Below are 19,518 nucleotides of genomic sequence, written 5' to 3' on the forward strand. Positions count from 1 at the left end.
GGGGCAACAGTTGTAGTGGGAGGGCTTTTTATTTCAACTGTTCAGGATTGCTTAGGCTTTAAATAAGTAAGTTTTTTGTAAAAATTCTGTTTCCAATCTTTGCAGAGATTGTGAGTGGTTGTGATCTTGATGTATAGAAGCCCTGGCCACATTTCACAGAGCTGGTTTGTGATGATGCTATACTGTGAGCACCGCCTTCCCTGAATTTACATGTGGAAAAATGCAAACTCAAGCAGTTTCTATTGGTTGAACGAACAGTCAGATTTTTCAGAGAATGACCTTCAGGCATCACAGAAACACCTGCACGAGAAATGCAACACATTCACTCCCCATGGACAGTGAAGCTGGATGAAACCATCTAAATGATTCAAAGGACCCTTGAGAACTGGTCTATGCTCATGTCTTACCTTCACAGCTGCTGAGGATTTGCTTTTTCTGATAATACAGGTGCAGGAAACAAGCTCCTGTGTTATCAGAAACAATTACTGTCTGGTAATTGTCACTGCAGCACTGATTGCAGATAAAATTTGTGTGTCTATCCCATAAATTCAGTTTAATAGAGAGTTTAACAGCATTTGTTTAAAATTATCTGATTTCAAAAATCACCTTTCTTAAGACATCAAATATTTCAGTAAGATAAACAGATATAAAGTATTCCATTCTTTTTTAAAAAACTAAAATCATGAGCTAAATCATGCCTTGAATTTCTTTACATATATCATTTGAGGGCTCAGAAAGGAAAATTACCCAGGTTAAATGTGTTAGTTTGGCACAATGAGTCATTACAGCATTTTCTTAGCTTCCATACTATGCTTTTTACTAAGTTTCCTACTCACTTTATGCCAGTTTCCAGGATAGATGAGTGCCTCCAAGGTTCCTCAGTTGTTCAAGTGATGGGGTTTCTGGGACATAAGAGAACCCAATTTGTGGCAAAGAATAGAAATCATACACTGCTCCGAAGACCTCTGTTTGTTTCCTGTTCTCATTCTGATTGACAGGATCTAGCATCTGCAGTGCTCTCTGAAGTCCGGTCTGATTTTACATCAGGTGGAGGAATGGATGCTGACTAAGGTTGGACTATTACACTAGTCCTGGTTACCAACCTCCAGGTTTAATATTGATGTGTCATCCATCAAGAAATTGCTATCAGGTTCAGGTTCTCCATGAGAGTCTTGAATAAATTGAAAGTTTCCAATGAAATTTTCTTCATGTAAACTAAACAACTGTAAGCCCAATCTTGAAATTTAGTCATGGCACCTACTTGCAAGATGCACCACACAGGTGTGTGGGCCTCACCTGGAACCTAGAACATGGATAAATCTTCAAGCCAGTGCTTTCTTATCTGAGTGAGTCCACATATTATGTGTGGCTATTTCAGAATCAGCGTGAGAGACTGAACTGATTAAAAACTGAGGAAAAGCACAGCATAGAGGAATGATAATCCTGCATATGTGTCAGTTCAGATGAGCTTCACTCACCATCAACATTAATGCATTCCCATGGAGGGGCTACCTTTCCCCATTAGCAAATAGATACACTCAGTGCACTGGGTTCATGTTCAGTGGATGACCATCCTGCACAGCCATGGAGACAACACTACCAAGGCTCCCATACAGACATGGATAGGGACTGTGAGAGAGAGGAGATGGTTCTTAAATGAACTATTGACACACCAGGGGGCCCAAACCTACTTAATCTCCAGCTCCCTGATTACAGCTACATCACATGTGCACAAACACAGATGCTGACAGTGAACCTAAAAAGCTAAACTACCAAGAATGAACAGCTTACACAAATTTAGATGCACCAGCTCCAGTAATGGGAGGATACTTGAATGATTTTTCATACTTTCATGAATGAATAAAGAAAATAACATTCTTATCAATGACAATTTACTTATCTGTAATTTTGTATTAAGGGTTTTAATAAAAATTTTACATAATGAAATTTCTGAAATTTAAACATAGATACCCCCCAATCTCTACCTACATCATCTCCTAAGCAGATCTAGTCATGATCAAGTTTCTTTTGTGTCTGCAGTATTGGTACCTGCTTTCACCACAGGATCTAGAAAACAAATGAAGCAGTTAAGCTGCTGCCCATTCACCGCTGAACTGTGCTGAAAAAACATAATCAGGGACCACTGTCTGCTTCTCTGTAGAGTTCATGCTTCTATGTCCCAGTGATCCACATAGAGGAGCCACCTCCTCCAACCCTGGTTTTATGTGCTCTATGGTCACACTGTTTTTAGTTCACACTTTGATCAGTTTGTAGAGAAAATGGTTTCAGGAGAAAATTTATGTCTCTTGAACACAAACATCCTCTGGCCATGAGGGATGGATTCTCTTGGTGAGTTCATTATTGGTGACTTTCTTTTTTAAAAAAATATTTTTATCGATTATGCCATTACAGTTGTTCTATTTCCTCCCTTCATTCCCCTCCACCCTGCACATACCTCCCCCATCATTCCCCCCTTTAGTTTATGACCATGTGTCTCAAGATTTTTAGACTCTACATAGGTGTCCATCAGTAAATGAATGGATCAAAAAATTGTGGTACATATACACAATGGAATTCTATGCTGCAGAGAGAAAGGAGGAGCTACTACCTTTTGCAACAACATGGATGGAACTGGGAAGCATTATGCTGAGTGAAATAGGCCAGGTGCTGAAAGACAAATACCATATGACCTCACCTTTAACAGGAAGCTAAACAACAAAACAAACAAGCAAGCAGAAAAAAACAACAAAGACACTGAAATAGAGAACAAGGGGACAGTGACCAGAGGGGAGAAGGAAAGGAAGTTAAGGGGGAAAAGGGGGAGGGATTTGGAGGAACAAATAGGAAGGACACAGGGACGAGAACTAAGGGGGGTGGAAATGGGAGGGAGGTGGGGAGCAAGGGGCAGGGGAGGCTCGGATGGGAAAAATAGACAATAAACTATACTTGAAAAATAACTAAATAAAATTAATATAAAATAAAATAGTTCCTCTAATACAAAAAAAAAAGATTTTTAGACTCTATATTTCCCCTACTATTCTTACCCACCCCTCTATCTATTTTCTCTACTGTCTATGCTACTTATTTTCTGTACCTTCTCCCCCCTTCTTCTTCTCTTCAAAGGCATCTCTCATTTAAAATCTCTGTCCTTTTATGACAATTTACTCTCCTATGTTGTGTGCCCATCTCCTGGAGCAGTTGGGTCACTGGAGAGGGCACAGGACAGAACATAGGAAGGAATTTTTTACTTTTATTCCTATTTTTCTCTTCACCAAAAGATATATTTCTTTGCTTTTATTGAAAGAAAACAAGAGAAAGAGAGAGAGAGAGAGAGAGAGAGAGAGAGAGAGAGAGAGAGAGAGAGAGAGATTGGTTGCTTCCCATACACATCCAGATCAGGAATCATATGCACTTGACTGTGGGATCAAAACCACATCCTCTTGGTTACAGAATGACACTCCAACCGACTGAGCCAAACAGTGCAAGGCAGGGTAGAGGTAAATCTTAACAGACATGCAGCCTTGGAAATGTCTCATTTAGAGATAATGTCCTTCATGTGACCGTCCAACTCGAGAGATCCCTATATAGTAGAAGGATATACAAATAGGGCCCCTCTGCTCATGAAAAGCAGCCCAGTCCTGACCCTGCAGCTCTGGGACAGAAGCCTGTCCCAGGACTCCCAGGTATTCCCAGTACCTGTTCAGCAGAGAACACAGACAACTTACCATGCAGTCTGGGCTCAGCTGGGTTTTCCTTGTTAGTATTTTAAGAGGTAATATAGGAATGAGAGATCCTGAGTATGTGAATGGAGATGACAGAGAAACAACGAAAAGGCAACAGGTTCCTGACCTACATGCTTGTGTTTCTGAGTATCCACTGTGAGGTGCAGGAAATGTGCAGTTTTTAAAAGGGTTCATGGACATGGAAAACAATGAGACGATTGCTGGGAGGATGGTAGTGTAAGGGGAATAATGGTAATGAGAAAATACATTAGTGATTAAATTTAAAAACTAGAAAAATTAAAGTACATGATAACACAACTTTCTATTTTTATTAATTTCATATTGCACTGTAAACTAGTATTTTGTTGGAACTCCTTTAGATACCAGTGGAGACTGGCTTTCCAGCCCCCCAGTCCTGTTGTGAGGATGGTGTCAGTCACTCAGGTGGTTCAGCCTGCAGGGTCTCTGACCTTCTCTGAAAGGTGCAGGTGAGGAGGGGGGCACAACTCTGTGTGGGCCCCCTTGGAGGGCCTAACGGACTGATGGTCACAGCCCCTTCTTTCAGACTATATACCACTGAAGGATCATAGCCTTGGCTTGGGGATGTGGGCTCTCCAGGGTGGCACAGGTGTCACTAGGTAGACAGTGCTCCCTGCTCTTGCCCCACCCCTGCCAGCCACTTCTGTGGGGAGTGTCCTGGTTTGTTTTGGAGGAGCACACCTTTATCCTGAATCAAGTTAGTTAGAGAAGTAGCATCTTCCCACAGACTGAGGGTGGCCTCAGTCCTTGGAAGCAGGACTGTGGGGACCTGTCAGGAGGTGGCTGTGGTAACTGCCATAGGCAAAAGATGTTGTGGCAACTCTCTCTAATCCTGGGATTAGATGCCACGGATTCAGACCAGCTGCTGCCTTTGTCTCTTCTCCAGACCAGTCTTTGGCCCAGGCAGCACTCTGAAAGTCTTACAAAATTTTAGAGACACCATCACAGGGTTTTCAAGCTTCATTTCAGAGAACCAGTGGGAAAACACACATACCTCTCACTCCCCTGTAATGGGACCCTGAACATATGAAGAAATGTGAACATGTGTTCCACAGCTGCTTGTGGTGATTTTTTGCCAATGTTTCTTCCTTGTTCTCTATAGTTTCATTGGGGTCAGAAAGCTGCTTAATTTTCATCAGCTGTCACTTCCTTGACTGTAGTTGTCTTGATGGTTTGAACATTGGTTGCCACTGTGAAGAGGAAGGTAGCTAGAAGGGCACACATGCCCCCCAAAGATGAACCTCAAGTACACCATGAACAGATCACTTCATGTTATTGTTCAATTAAAATTGTCTGCATTACCCCCACCACTGCCTACCATCCCAGCCATCCCTCCCTCCCTTACCTCCATCTGCCCTTCAATTTTCCCTTTATACTTGTTCCTCAAAATCATATATTCTAACAAAATTGTTTCAAATGAAGTTAAGACAAATGATAGCTACTAAAGCCATGGTACTGAAAAACCAAATGAACTTTTTGGACAACCTGATATACAAATAACTAGTTGACTATGTGAGAGTATTTCTAAGGAAAGTAACAACACAACTTGAACTTGCTACATGAGGATGAAAATGACCATATAAACAACAAGAAACCTAGAAGTGCTGGTGCCAGGTTTGCTTAATTCCACCATCCACATACCTGGGAAGATCGCTTCTGAGCTTGCACCCTAATCCATGCACATGAGACTTTATGCCCAGGTGACACCCATCATTTGTAGATGATGTGACAATAATTTTTGTGTCTGTTTATAAACAGACACAAATGAAATGAAAGAGGAAAGAGGAAAATCTGAAATTTACTTGTGATGAACTAGAGACCTGCCTTTGTCTTACATTTCTGGTTAGAAGTGTGTACATGTCTTCACAGCCACAGATTCTGATGGTAAAAATAAGGATGAATGTCCAGAGCTGAGCAGTTTTATAGAAATTTAGACCCACCTGCTCCAGAAATAGAAGGTTGTTTAAATGATTTATTTACTCTGTAATCAATGTAAGAAAAATGGTGTTCTTCATATCAATTATAATCTTATTTAATGTATTTTATATAAGTGATTGGTATCAAGTTTTTCATAATGAACTGTCTATAATTTTAACATACTTCACATTCTCTACCTATATCTTCACCTAAGCAGATCTATTTAGGACCAAGTTCCCTCAGTGTCCCTAATGTTAGAAACTGGTTTTACCAGAGTCCAGACAATAAAAACAAACTATGACTCAGTCAGACTTCTGCATATTCACTGAAGGAACATGACCCTGGAGCACAGTCTGCTTTGCAGTAGACTTCACACTTCTGTCTCCCAATGATACACATATGCACAATCTCTTTCAATACAAGTTCCACAAGCTTTAGAGTCACACCCTGTTCTAGTCTCTGCTCTTCTTACTTTGTGGAAGAAATGGTAACTGATGGAACTTTCTGTCTCCTGAATATGAACCTCCTGCACTTTTATTTCTCCCTCTGTTTGTGAGGGTGGAATTCTCTTCATGTGTTCATTACTGGTGACTCTCAAAGGCATGTCTCATTTTAAATTCCTCTCCATCCATGGCAATTTACTCTTATAAGTCACATACCTGTCTACTTGAGCAGTTGGCTCACTGGGGAGGGCACACCTCAAAATGTAGAAAATAATTATTTTATTTTTTATGTTATTATTTTTATCCTCAACAGTAGACATTTTTTCATTTCATTTAGAGAAAAAGAAAAGAAAAAAAGAAAGAGAGATAGAGAAAGAAAGAAAAATAAAGATAGAGATTGATTGGTGCTTCCTGTTCCCACCCTTACCAGGAGTCATATGTGCCCAGACCTGGGATCAAACCTGCAACCTCTTGGTAACAGGTCAACTCCCCAACAAAATGAGCCAAAATGTCCAAGGCTGGGGAGTAATTCTTAACAGACACATGCTCTGGGACAACACACACACTGAGGCATTCATTGTCCTCTATGTCACTGTTGTAACCCAGAGTTCTCTATATAGCAGGAGAACATGCAAATAAGGCTGCTCTTCTCATGAAAAGTAGCCCAGCCCTGACACTGCAGCTCTGAGATAGGAGCCCAGCCCTGGACTCCCAGGTGTCCCCAGTCACTGCTCAGGACAGAACGGACATTTCACCATGGATTTTGGGATCAGCTGGGTTTTCCTTGTTGCAATTTTAAAAGGTAATTTATGGAGAATGGGAGACACTGGGTATGTGAGGTGATATGACTGAGAAAAACAGTGACACAGTAGAAGGTTCCTGACCTGATGTCTTTGTGTTTGCAGGAGTTCAGTGTGATGTGCATCTTGTGGAGCCTGGGGGAGTCTTGGTGCAGCCTGGAGGGTCTCTGAGACTCTCCTGCATGACTTATGGATTCACCTTTAGTAGCTACTGGATGCACTGGGTCCTCCAGGCTTCAGGGAAGGGACTGGAGTGGGTCTCAGTTATTAATGTAATGGTGGTACCACATACTATGCTGACTCTGTGAAGGGTCAATTCACCACCTCCAGAGAAAATTGCAAAAACATGCTGTACCTGCAAATGAACAGCCTGAAAACTGAGGGCACACTCGTTTATTACTGTGCAAGAGATACACAGTGAGGGGAAGTCACCACGGGCCCTAATAAAATCCTCCCTTTGGGAGAAAGAAGGGCTGAGATGCAGGGTGTGCTCCTGAAAACAGGGGGCACCCAAGACACACAGTGAGTGATCTTGAAAATGCTTTTTTCTACATTTTAATCTGGGACAATAATCAATGGCAATTTACTTCCATGTGGAAAAGTTTGTGAAGCCCATTCTTGAGACAATAGATACTTACTTGATTCAATATATTAGGCAGAAAATTTGTTAGAAGGATGCTTGCTTCATGCAGGTGCCAAGTGTGATAGATAATACATTATAATAGCAAGATTTGCACATGGGATAAACAGAAGTGACTTAAATGACATGGGAGCCCACATAACTGACACATACTTCATAAATCCAGCACAGGTCTGAGGGCCTGTGGAAATGGTACTTTTTTAGTGCTTGCAGTTAGGAGCCACCTGTGACATTCTCCCAAAAGTGAAAACAGAACAGATGCTCATGTCTATACCTGGAACTAAGTCTAAACTCAGTACCTGCCAGTCTGCTGGATTTGGAGGACAAGGAGCCCACACGTGGAACATTAACACATGTTCTTCATGACCAACCCCAAAGAAAACCACCTTTAAAAAGAAGACTAGTGACCAGTGGTGTCTAAAGTCTCATCTCTGATGTACTTATCAGTGTATTTGGCCACTAATGTCTACACTTGTACATGACTGAGTATTTATTTACACTTTGCCTCATTTAGACTGGACCGTGTGAAGATGGTGCATGAGTCCACTCTAAGAAAGTGCTGGGGTTTTAGAAGCAAGACTTCCCAATCTGGTGATGCAGGAGTGCCCTATAGAGAACACTAGCTAGTATGAACAGTCCCCTATGACTGAAACACATAAAGTAATTTGAACCTAAAATATCCATCGAGTTCTGGGCAGAAAAACAAGCACTTACTCAAAGACATCTGTCACTACAGTGACTCTGTATTAAAGTGGGAATGATTTACACTGGGACATACCACTGGATTAATGCAAGGGGGAGCTTTTTATGCTCTTGATCTGGATGATTTTTTACTCCATGGCTTACCCTGGAGAACATGGGACTCTGTTGGTTCCTGTTGTCACATGGCTACTGCTTCTTGAACATCTCCCAAATAATTGTCACAATGCTGTTTAATCAAGTTAATCCAAGAAGTGGGTGAAATTGTAAGTTTGGGCTGTTTTCCAGTCAGATTTAGTCTTTCTGTAATAGTTTCCCCCAGGGAACCTCCCTAAATTTCTGATTTTTAGCTCAACTCTGAAATCTCTGGGATAGGAGAGTTTGTTTTAAAGAAAGAAAACATCCACATGTAGAAAAATGCAGAGTCCAATTAAGACACACTTGTGCCCAATTCCAATGAAACATCAAACCTTCAGACCCACGTCAGTTGAATATAACCAGAGACTCTGCTGCACCCTACAGTGCGGCCCAGTCCAACACATTCATTGTCCAAACTGGTTTCAGCATGACACTTTCATGCTGGACAGTGGGCACCAGAGGAGTATGAACCTGATGCCAGAAAATAAAGACTGCTGGTGGTGATGGTCATTGATGTAGCATAATGCTCACAGCACCCAGAGTAAGTGACCCCACACAAAGCAGTGGGACCCAGGGAAGAATAGTGTGGATATGCAGTCTGATCACACACACACACACACACACACACACACACACACCCCAAAAGGACATGGAACACTCATTGAATGTAATTTTACTATTACATGTGTTAGCAAATGTAAAGTAAAATAAAATATACATATCTGTTTCACTTAACTACCATAAAAATGAACAAAATAAATAAAAGATTTTCATATGTTGACAACTACCATGTCCACAGAAAATTAAAAGAATGATTATAAGTAAGCAAATATAAGATACAGATAAAAGTGATAAAGAGGATTGTGATGAAGATGGAGTTAGACTAAGTCTTTGTCTAATGTCTTAGGCAAAATCTCTCCCCTTTCTAAGGTTTTGGAAACATTGACCCACCTTTCTCCTCTTAAAGGTGAGATGCTCCTATAGGATCTATGAGAATCATCAGCTTAAGGAGCCCTATTAAACTAACCTTACAATTGGTTTGGTATTTTGTGTGATTACATGGATCTAAATCTAAACACAAAGATGAAATTCATGGCGTTTCTCTGCTGCATTTGCTGTTAAAACACCCGATAAGATTCTCTCCAATGAGGTTCAAGAGAAAGTCTTCTATCATGTTCACTGCAATAGATAGAACTCACTGATTGAAGACCACAAAGCATGTTAGAAATATGGAGTTGAAAGGCACCTTTAATATATGGATGACAGGATGGGTTATAAAAATTAGTCATATTCACTATTTTTCCTATTTGGATGCAGCAGGGCAGAGACCAATTAGGATTGAAAGTCAGTGACTTCATAATTCTTCACATCCCTATATCACAGAGGATGACTGGTGTGTGCTGAGGAGGTGACCATGGGTCACCAGAGCTAGTGGGAGGAACTTTCGGCATGGCACTTTAGAGTTTCTGAAAACTTAAATTATTTTTATGTAAGCATGACCTTTTCCAATCTTCACAGAGTGTTGGTGACCATGAAGAGTGGGAGTCTGGCAATACATCACAGCGCCAGTTTGTGATGATGCTGTACTGTGAGCATATCCATAACTGCATGTGCAGGTGGGGAAAACGTAAATCCAAGCAGCTTTTATCAGCTAAACAACCATACATTTTTTAAGGCAGTTACGTCTAAGTATCACAGAAATGCACACACAGTTAATACAACATATTCATGTTACATAAATTACGGAGCTGAAAGACATTGTTCACAGGTTCTTAAGGACTGACCCCCCCAGTCCAGTCTCTCCTTCAATGTTGGCCCAGGATCGGCTGTTTCTGATAGTGGAAGAGCAGGGAACAATCTGGTCTCACTGGAAATTTCCACACCAGTGTTGATTGAAAATGATGCGGGTGTGTCTATGTCATATATGCTATTTGATAGGAGGATTTAACAAGATTCATTTGAAATTATCTGATGCCCACAAGCTGATGTCTTGTGACACTAAATATCTAAGTGAAGTAGAGAGCTATAAAATTTGCCATAATTTTTACATAAAATCATAAGCTAAACATGGATATGTCATCATATTGGCTTTAGATTCTTCTGTAGATTCATCCTTTGAGGGTACATATGGGATATAATTTAGGTTAAGTCCGATCATTTTGGCATAATAATTTATTAGAACATTTGATTAGCTTTCATGCCATATGTTTCTGTATTGACTTCCACCCTCACGTTATCTCCACAATGGATGAGTGTTTCCAGATTTCCTCAATTGTTTATGTGATTGACTTTACCAAAAACATGAGGACCTACTTTTTTTGCAAAGAATCCTGATCCATACACTAACCTCTGTTTCTTTTCTGATCTTGTCCTGATTTACAGACCCTAAGATCTGCAGTGCCTTCTGATGTTTGTGCTGATTTTACATAAGAAGGAGGGATGGATACTGACAGAAAGTTCTATCATCATAGTATGTCCTGGTTATGAGCCTGCAGGTTTAATATTGATGTTTGATCCATGAAAAAGTAACAAGTTTCAGGGTCTCCATGAGAATTTTTACTAAATTGAAATTTTGCACTGAATTTCCCCTGATGGTCATTAAATAATTTTGAGCCCAAGTATGGAATTTAGTCATGACACCTGTCTGAGATGCACTACAAGGTGTGTGGACTTCACCCAGAATATGGGACAAGGGTACTTTTCAAGGCAGCACTTTCTTAGCTGCATGACTATATTATGTGTGGCTATTTTAGGAAAGAGGAAGACACACTGAAATGATTGGACTAATTAAACAATGAGGAAAATCACAATATAATGAAATGACAATCCTGAATGTGTGTCAGCTCAGTCAGTGTTCCTTCACTGTCCATGTCAATGTATCCCCATGGATGAAGATGGTTTTCCTATTCTCACATTGACACACTCAGTGCATCAGGTTCAAGTTCAGTGGACGCCCATCATGTACAGCCATGGAGGCAGCGGTACCAAGGGCCCAGTGCAGACATGAAGAGGGACTGTGAGAAAGATGAGATGGTTCTTCTGAAGTTAACTATTGATTAACAATTGGGACACAGCATATGGCCTCTTCTGCTCCAGGATTAGAGCTTTGTCACATGTTCACACAGACAGATCTTGATGCTGAACATAAAGCTGAACCACAAAAGATGATCAGTTTATATAAAGTTACACCCACAAGCTGAAAAAAAAGGGAGGCTATTTGAATGATTAATCCACCTTGTGTAATTAATGAGTACATGCAAATATTGCTTTCCATATCAATAAGTTTACTTATATCTGTTATCTCATATTAGTGATTGGCATCAAGATTTTCCATAATCGAATTTCTATAATTTAACATTCACTCCCCAACCTCAACCTAAATCTTCATCTAAACAGATCTAATCATAACTGAGTTCTTCTGTGTTGCCAATGTTTGACCCTGGATGTAGCACAGAGTCTATAGAACAAAAAGGAAATGAGGCAGTGAGGCTACTGAACAATCAGCACCAAACCATACTGAAGGAACATGACCCAGGAGCACTGTCTGTTTCTCTGTAGAGTTCATGCTTCTGTCTCCAAATGGTCCACAAAGATGCCCCACCTCCTCCAGCACTGGAACCACATGCTCTAGGGGACACTCTGCTCTTTGTTCATGCTCAGTTTTTTTAAAGGAAATGGTCAGATGAATCTTCCCGTCTCTTGAACATAAACCTCCTGTGCTTTTAATTTTCCCTCTGGTTGTAAAAGTTGATTTCTCTTGATGTGTTCATTTCTGGAGACTTTCAAAGACTTCTCTTATGTTAAATCCCTCTTTTTAAGAAAATGTATCCCTGGCTGGCATAGCTCAGTGGATTGAGCGCGGGCCTGTGAACCAGAGTATCAAGGTTCGATTCCCAGTCAGGGCACATGCCTGGGTTGCAGGCCAGTTCCCAGCAGGGGACGCATGAGAGGCAACCATACATTGATGTTTCTCTCCCACTCTTTCTCCTTCCCTTCTTCTCTCTCGAAAAATAAATTAAAAAATATTTAAAAAAAAAGAAAATGTACTCTCATAGGTCATGTACCCATTTCCTGGATTACTTGAGTCAGTGAAGATGAACAGGCTCAGATGTGAAGAGAAATTCTAAACAGATGTGATTCTTTAGACCAGCCATATTCTGGGACAAGGTCCTTCATGTCACTGTCCAGTCCCAGTGCTTTCTATATAGTAGAAGGACATGCAAAAAGTGTCCCTCTGCTCATGAAAGTAGTCCAGCCCTTACCCTGCATATCTAAGACAGGATTCCAGCCCAGGATCCCTAGGTGTTTCCAGTCCCTGCTCAAGACAGAATGCAGACCACTCACCATGGAGTTTGAGCTCAGCTTCCTTGTTGCTAATTTAAGAGGTATTTTAGGGAGAACAAGAGACACTTAGTATGTGAGTGGATATGACTGAGAGAACCATGGACCAGTGACATTTGTGACCTGACGTCTCTGTGTTTGCAGGTGTCCAGTGTAAGGTGCAGGTGGCAGAGTCCAGGGTGGGCTCAGTGAAGCCTGGGTGGTCTTTGAGACTCCTCTGCATGGAATCTTCATCCACATTCAATAGCTATGACATGCCCTGATTCAGCCAGGCTCCAAGAAAGCAGCAGGAGTGGGTCTCAGTCTTTAATAGTAATGATGGTAGCACATACTACACAAACTCTGTGAAATACTGAATCACCATCCCTATTGACAAAACCAAGAATAATCTCTTTCTGCAAATCAACAGCTTGAGAACACAGGACAGTATCCTGTATCACTGAGCAAGATACACTTTGAAGGAAAGTCAGTGTGAACCCAGACACAAACCTTCCTCCAGGAAACAAGTTGAATGATCTGCAGGGTGTTCTCAGGGCACACCCAAAATAGGATTTACCTAGGAGCATCTGCTACAGATTAAGGCCTGGTTTTCTGGAGGTGTGGGGTTAACTCACCACACAGAAGTTTCTCTCTGGAAGCCCCTCTTCCTTCTTGATTCCTTGCTGACATCTTAGGTATCTGAGTTGCAGAGTCTTTCTGTAATAGAAGAAAAACACTCTCACATGCACCAAGGCAGTAAGCAAGGCATACATGTGCTTACTGTTTTCCTAATAAACCAATAAATCATCACATGTTCTGATCAACATCAGCTGAACCCAACAAGGGACTCTGTGGGACCTAACACTGCACCCCAGCCCCACAGAACTCAGAGTCCAATCCAGCCAGTAGCATAACACACACTTGCTGAACAGTGGGCACCAGATGTTTATGAAAACAATGCCAGAGGACAAAGGCCCCCAGGTGGTTACGGTCTGTTGGGAACCACTCTGCCTGGTTTCAGAAGTTGTAACTGCCCCCCATGGCTAAGACTTTGTGAGCAACCTCCAGAATGCGAGCCAAAAAGGAGACAAAGCTTGTCTCTGGTAGCAAACACTTATTCTGCTTCCTTCCCCTGACTCCAATGCATGGTCAGATAGTCAGAGATGGATAACCCCTCTGAGGAGGGGCAACCTAAGCCAGACACGATCACTTGGGAGGCTATCATGGAAGGATTTGGGGAGCTTCAACAAAGAGAGAATGATGGACTCTCGCCTTCCTACTATTTTGACATAGCCCGAGTTCCCATGTTTTCTGGGAGAAGTGCTTTCTGGCTCTAATCTACTTAAGCCTGAAAAGCTGTGATAAGGGAGGTGGTGCAGCCTCTTGCCAGCTAGAATGGGATCCAGGGTGATTTGTCACAAGAAAGAATTCCTAAAAGTCCTGTGAATTTTTCGTTGCTAAGAGTGCTTTCATTCATATGATAAGGATCTGAACAGGAAACGAGTATGTCTCCCAAAGTTTCTGCAACCCCCTTTCCTGATAGACACTGACAAAGACTAAGCCCTCAGATTTCTTTGAAATGTTATCTACTGTTTCATCCTTACTGCCTGTATTCCTGTGTATTACAACCCAATAAAAGCTGTTGAGAAAGTGGCTCTTGGCCTTTCCCCTCTGAAAGATTGGCCACCTCTCCTTCCCAAGCAGATAATGTCTTGGTAGTGTTAACTTTCACCCGTGGCAGACTGGGGGACTTGTTGGCAAAGTTGCCCCCACAACAGTCATTGACATGACTTTATGTTCATGATACAAACAGCAGTTACATCACACAGAGGTACAGGGTCCCCAAGATACCTTTGTACATATATCTAGGCTTATGAAATCACAGAGGGACTATCAAACAGTTGCCATCTCATTGTGGAGTCCTTTGAAAATCGAGCTGTCTTCAGCAACTCAGAAATGGCTGGTTCACACCAGATAAGGAGCCTGGTTCTGGTACTTATTTTTTATTTCTGACAAGACTCTGCTCATGAGATGGTAATGTGTAGTTTCAATCTCCCACCTGTGTCATACTGGTGAAAACCTCTGGTTTCTATACAGATTTCTCCATGTGCACAGGAGGAGAATGAGTGGTGAACTTTAACATGTCAGCGTCAAACATCGAAAACCACAGCCTGACTACTTATTCCACTGAACACCTAGGAAACATGAGTGAGAACATGGACCTACCTTCCATAATAGGTAGAAAACAATTTTAGTCTTTAGAAAATGAGAATAATGGCTACATGTAAGCAATAAAGGGAAAGTAATAAATTATATGGATGTCTTAGTTCAAGGTCTATGGCAGAACCTGTCCACACTTCAAAGCCAACAGCCTGTTCTGAAGGACTTGGGTCTCATTTCTACTTCCAAAGATGAGAAGCTTCCATAGGTTTATGGGGATGCTCAGTTTGGGGAGCTCTGCTGAAGTAGCCTTCCAACTGGGTGGAATCATGATTTGATTCATTCCTTCTTGCTTTAACTTGTGTTCATGTCACTCAAAAAACCAACACGATAGAAACTAGGGCCCATGTGGCTGTATTAGGGGTCAGGGTTTGGGGAAAAGCTTCAGTCTTATGGTGGAGATCTCATGAATGGGATTAGGGTATTTATAACAAACGAGTGAGGAAGCTCCCTTCCCCATCCATTCTCTGAAACTACAGCAAACAAAGGTCTTATAGAAAGTGGATTCTTAGAAGACATCAAATTTGCCAGTTTTGACTCCTGGAATGTCTGCCTTCTGATCAGTGATAAATAAATCTATGTCATTAGCCAAAGACACCATTCATGTCAAGTTGTTTTTACAGCACCCTGAGTGGATTAGGACTTTAGTGTAACATGACCATCAGGTTTGACTTCCTAGAATTTTGCTGGTATATTTGCTGCAAAATTATGCATGAATTTCAGTGATGTTCAAGGGCAGTTTTCCTCTGTTGATTTTTTTTAATTTCAAGGTTTTTTTAAATTAAATTTTATTTTTATTGATTATGTCATTACAGTTGTTCTATTCCTTCTTCATTCCCCTCCACCCTACCCCCCATCCCCACCATTACTCCCTTTAGTTTATGACCATGTACCTCAAGTTATTTAGATTCTATATTTCCCATACTATTCTTGCCCCCCATGTATTTTCTATCTACCATCTATACTTCTTATTTTCTCTACCTTCTCCCCCTTCTCCTCCTCCCACTCCCCTGTTGCTAACCCTCCATGAGATCTTCATTTCTATGTTTCTGCTCCCAATCTAGCTGTCCTCTTAGTTTTCTTTTGTTTTAGATGTGGTTGTTAATAACTGTGAGTTTGCTGTCCTTTCACTGTTCATGTTTTTTTTTTACCTTCTTTTTCTTGGGTAAGTCTCTTTCACATTTCATATAATAAGGGCTTGGTGAGGATGAACTCCTTGAATTTGATCTTATCTGAGAAGCACTTTATCTGTCCTTCCATTCTAAATGAAAGTTTTGCTGGATAGATCAATCTTGGATGTAGGTCTTTGGATTTCATGACTTGGAATATTTCTTTCCAGCCCCTTCTTGCCTGTTACATGTCTTTTGAGAAATCCACTGACAGTCTGATGGGAACTCCTTTGTAGTTGACTGCCCCTTATCTCTTGCTGCTTCTAGGATTCTCTACTTCATTTTTATCTTGGCTAATGTAATTATAACATGCCTTGGTGTGTTTCTTCTTGGCTCCAACTTCTTTGGGACTCTCTGAGCTTCCCAGATATTGAAATGAATGGAATTGCACAGGAAACCAATAGCAATGAAAAGGAAACTGGTACTCAAATCAATTGAGTGGACCAGAAGAAAGCAAATAATGGCCAAACAGAAAAAGAGTGAAGAAGCAAGAATTCAAAAAAATGAGGAGAGTCTTAGGAACCTCCAGGACATCTTTAAACACTCCAACATCTGAATTATAGGAGTACCAGAAGGGGGAAAGGAACAGCCACCAGTGGAAAACTTATTTGAACAAATAATAAAAGAGAATTTCCTGTTGATTTTTATAAGTAGTTTCCTTGTCAAAAGTCATGGGAGGAGGGAGGAAGGAAGATGGCGTCGGAGTAAGATGGAGCGGATTCTAGCTCCCGCACTCGTGGGTGAAAATCCTGGCAGATCTATAGAAAAGCAGCACACTAATCCATCAGTTATCCAGCATTTGTGAAATTAAAAGAACAGAGACTGTGTTGGATGCTGAAACACCAGAAAGTGGCAGGTCAGTGGGGTTTCGAGGACCAGAGTAAAGACAAAGCAGCGGCAGGGGCTGGCGCCCCAGGCCAGGTGGCCCAGGTACTGCCTCTATGGCTGGGGTCCAGAGCCATCGGTCTGAGACCAACACCAGAGAGGTCTACCACAGGAGCTTGGGCACCCAGTGGCCCCAGTGGCCACCAGCGCCAGCCAGCAGCTCCCCCCACTTCCCTTGTAAGCAAAAGTGGACAAGACCTGGCAGAGACCTGTCTGCTTGCCGGCTTGCATTTTTGGGGAGGGATACAAAGACACAGGGCCCCGTTCAACTGCAGACTTTGTGATCGAAAGCCTGGGAGAATCCAGAGACACATTGGCCTCACAGGTCTGGTTGGGGACTGAGCAGGAATGAGAGACAAGCTGTCTGGAGAGTTTTGTTTTGTTTTGTTTTGTTTTGTTTTGTTATTGAAAGTGGACTGAGGTGTTCTCCTGCCAGGGCAACTTGGCTTGCTTCCTATCCAGCCTTGCAGCGAGACAGGGGGGAAGTGGAGGCAGTTGGGGACCAGCCACATGAATGGGAAGCGCCCTGCCAGTTATTCTGGGTCCCAGAAGGCCTGGTGGAAGCGGAAGCCTCTGAGCCACTACCAGGTGACTGGGAAGCCCACAGCCGGTTACGCAGGTCCCAGAAGGACCAGCGCGCATGCGCAGAGAGTTCTGGCCGGGGCCACAGGACTTAGAAGCTCCCTGCCGGAGACTTCTGGACGGCGCCTAAGGTCAAGGGCAGTGCATTGCCGGATTCTTGCGTGCACTGGTGCAGAGATCTTTGGGCCGGTGCTACGGGACCGGGAAGTGCCAGGCGGTTTCTCGTAGGAGCAGGGGCACAGAGAACTCTGGGCTGATGCCACTAGGATCGGGAAGTGCACTGGGGCCGGCGCCAGGGAACCGGGAAGCGCAGTTTGTGCAGTCCCGGGAAGCACTGGTTACGCAGTCCCAGATTGCCCCGGAAGTGCGCCCGTCAAAGTGTGCAGGCGCCCACACCCCACTCTGGTAGCCTGGCTGGTGCTCGCACTTGTGCGGGCACCCAGCACACAGAGAGATCCTGCCGCAACTAGAAAAACCAGTCTGGACAATTTGAAACCAACAAGGGAAGGGTTTCCCTGTTATTGTTGTTGTTGTTATTGTTTGTTTGTTTGTTTTGCTGTTTGCTCATTTGTTTTTTGGGGTTTAAAAAAATTTTTATGTTTTTTTCTTTTTTTAGTAACTTTTTTGTGCATTAGTTTAGTAACCTTATATATTTTTTAATTTTATCACTGCTTTATCTTTCTCTGCTTTGTTCCTCTCTTTTCTTTTCCCCTGTTTTAGTCCTTCTCCCTTTCCTCTTAAGCTCATTGCTTTCGCATCCCCTCTCCTGCCTTTTCATTTAATTTTATGTTGCTTTGTTCTCTTTTACCCGCAAGAGACACAAACAACTAGGAACTGTGAAAGGACGAGAATGGGACCCAAAGAGGGGGCATCTCAACAGTAGAGACAGAGAAACAAACTTTACCTTCCTATAGCAGAGAAGCCACGAGAAGATGTATATTTTTTTATTATTTTCACCTCTTTTATATTTTAATAATATCTCTGTATTCCTCCTCTTTCTTTAGAGGCTTCTTAGTCTCAAGTAGATATATTGTATTATTAGACAGGCTCCCCTGTTCTTTCCTCCACAGTGCTTTGCTAACCATCTAAACTACATGCCACTTGTTTTCCTTTAGCACACTACCTAAAGCACTATACCCCGTACTCAGACAGATCACATAGAGATTGTTATACGAGTGCTGCTCTAATATTAGTGTAAATAATAGCTGATCTACACAACAGTAAATACTTCACAACACATCTCCCGGATCTTAGCCCATTGTACAGGTCCCTGAATTCTATAACTGTAGTGGTTAACTCAATTTGCTCACACACCACACCTATTTACCGATACTTACAGTCACCTCACCTCAAAATCTGACCATGTAAAACCTCACTGCTTTCTAGTTACAACTAACGAGCCTTCCCTCCCCAACAAGAGGCTTATCTTTTGTCCATCCTCTCGTAAAAGTGTCAAGTTGGGCTGAAGAATGCGGTTAATACAATATAAAGTCTAAAGATCGCCTGTCTCCGCTCTGCCAGCTGTGACTGTAAATATCATAAAAAAACTTTTATGCTGTCATAAACCAGTTTGCCTCCTCCTAGAACTGATTACGCATACACAATAAAATGAGTAGGTTGAAACGGAGAAAGAACATCAAGATACGTGAAGGAGCCTGCACCACTGAAATTCACAGGCAGTATACCACAGAGGTTCACAGCATAAAACCAGGGAGTCAGAAGAGATCAATTTAAGAAGCTGAGGCCAACAAGAACAGTCTCACAAACAATGGGAAGACAAAGAAAAAATCCCCAAATAAAAAAAAAAAAAAGCAGAGGCTTCAGAAAGAATGTTAGATGAAAAAAAGCTAATCAACTAACAGATAGTGAATTCAAAGCACTGGTTATTAGGAAGTTCAAAGAGCTCACAATGCACTGCCAAAAACTACAGGGGAGTTACAATGA

The sequence above is a fragment of the Artibeus jamaicensis genome, unplaced genomic scaffold (genome assembly GCF_021234435.1).
Source record: "Artibeus jamaicensis isolate MK-2021 breed Jamaican fruit bat unplaced genomic scaffold, CSHL_Jam_final contig_843, whole genome shotgun sequence".
In the NCBI taxonomy this organism is placed as follows: Eukaryota; Metazoa; Chordata; class Mammalia; order Chiroptera; family Phyllostomidae; genus Artibeus; species Artibeus jamaicensis.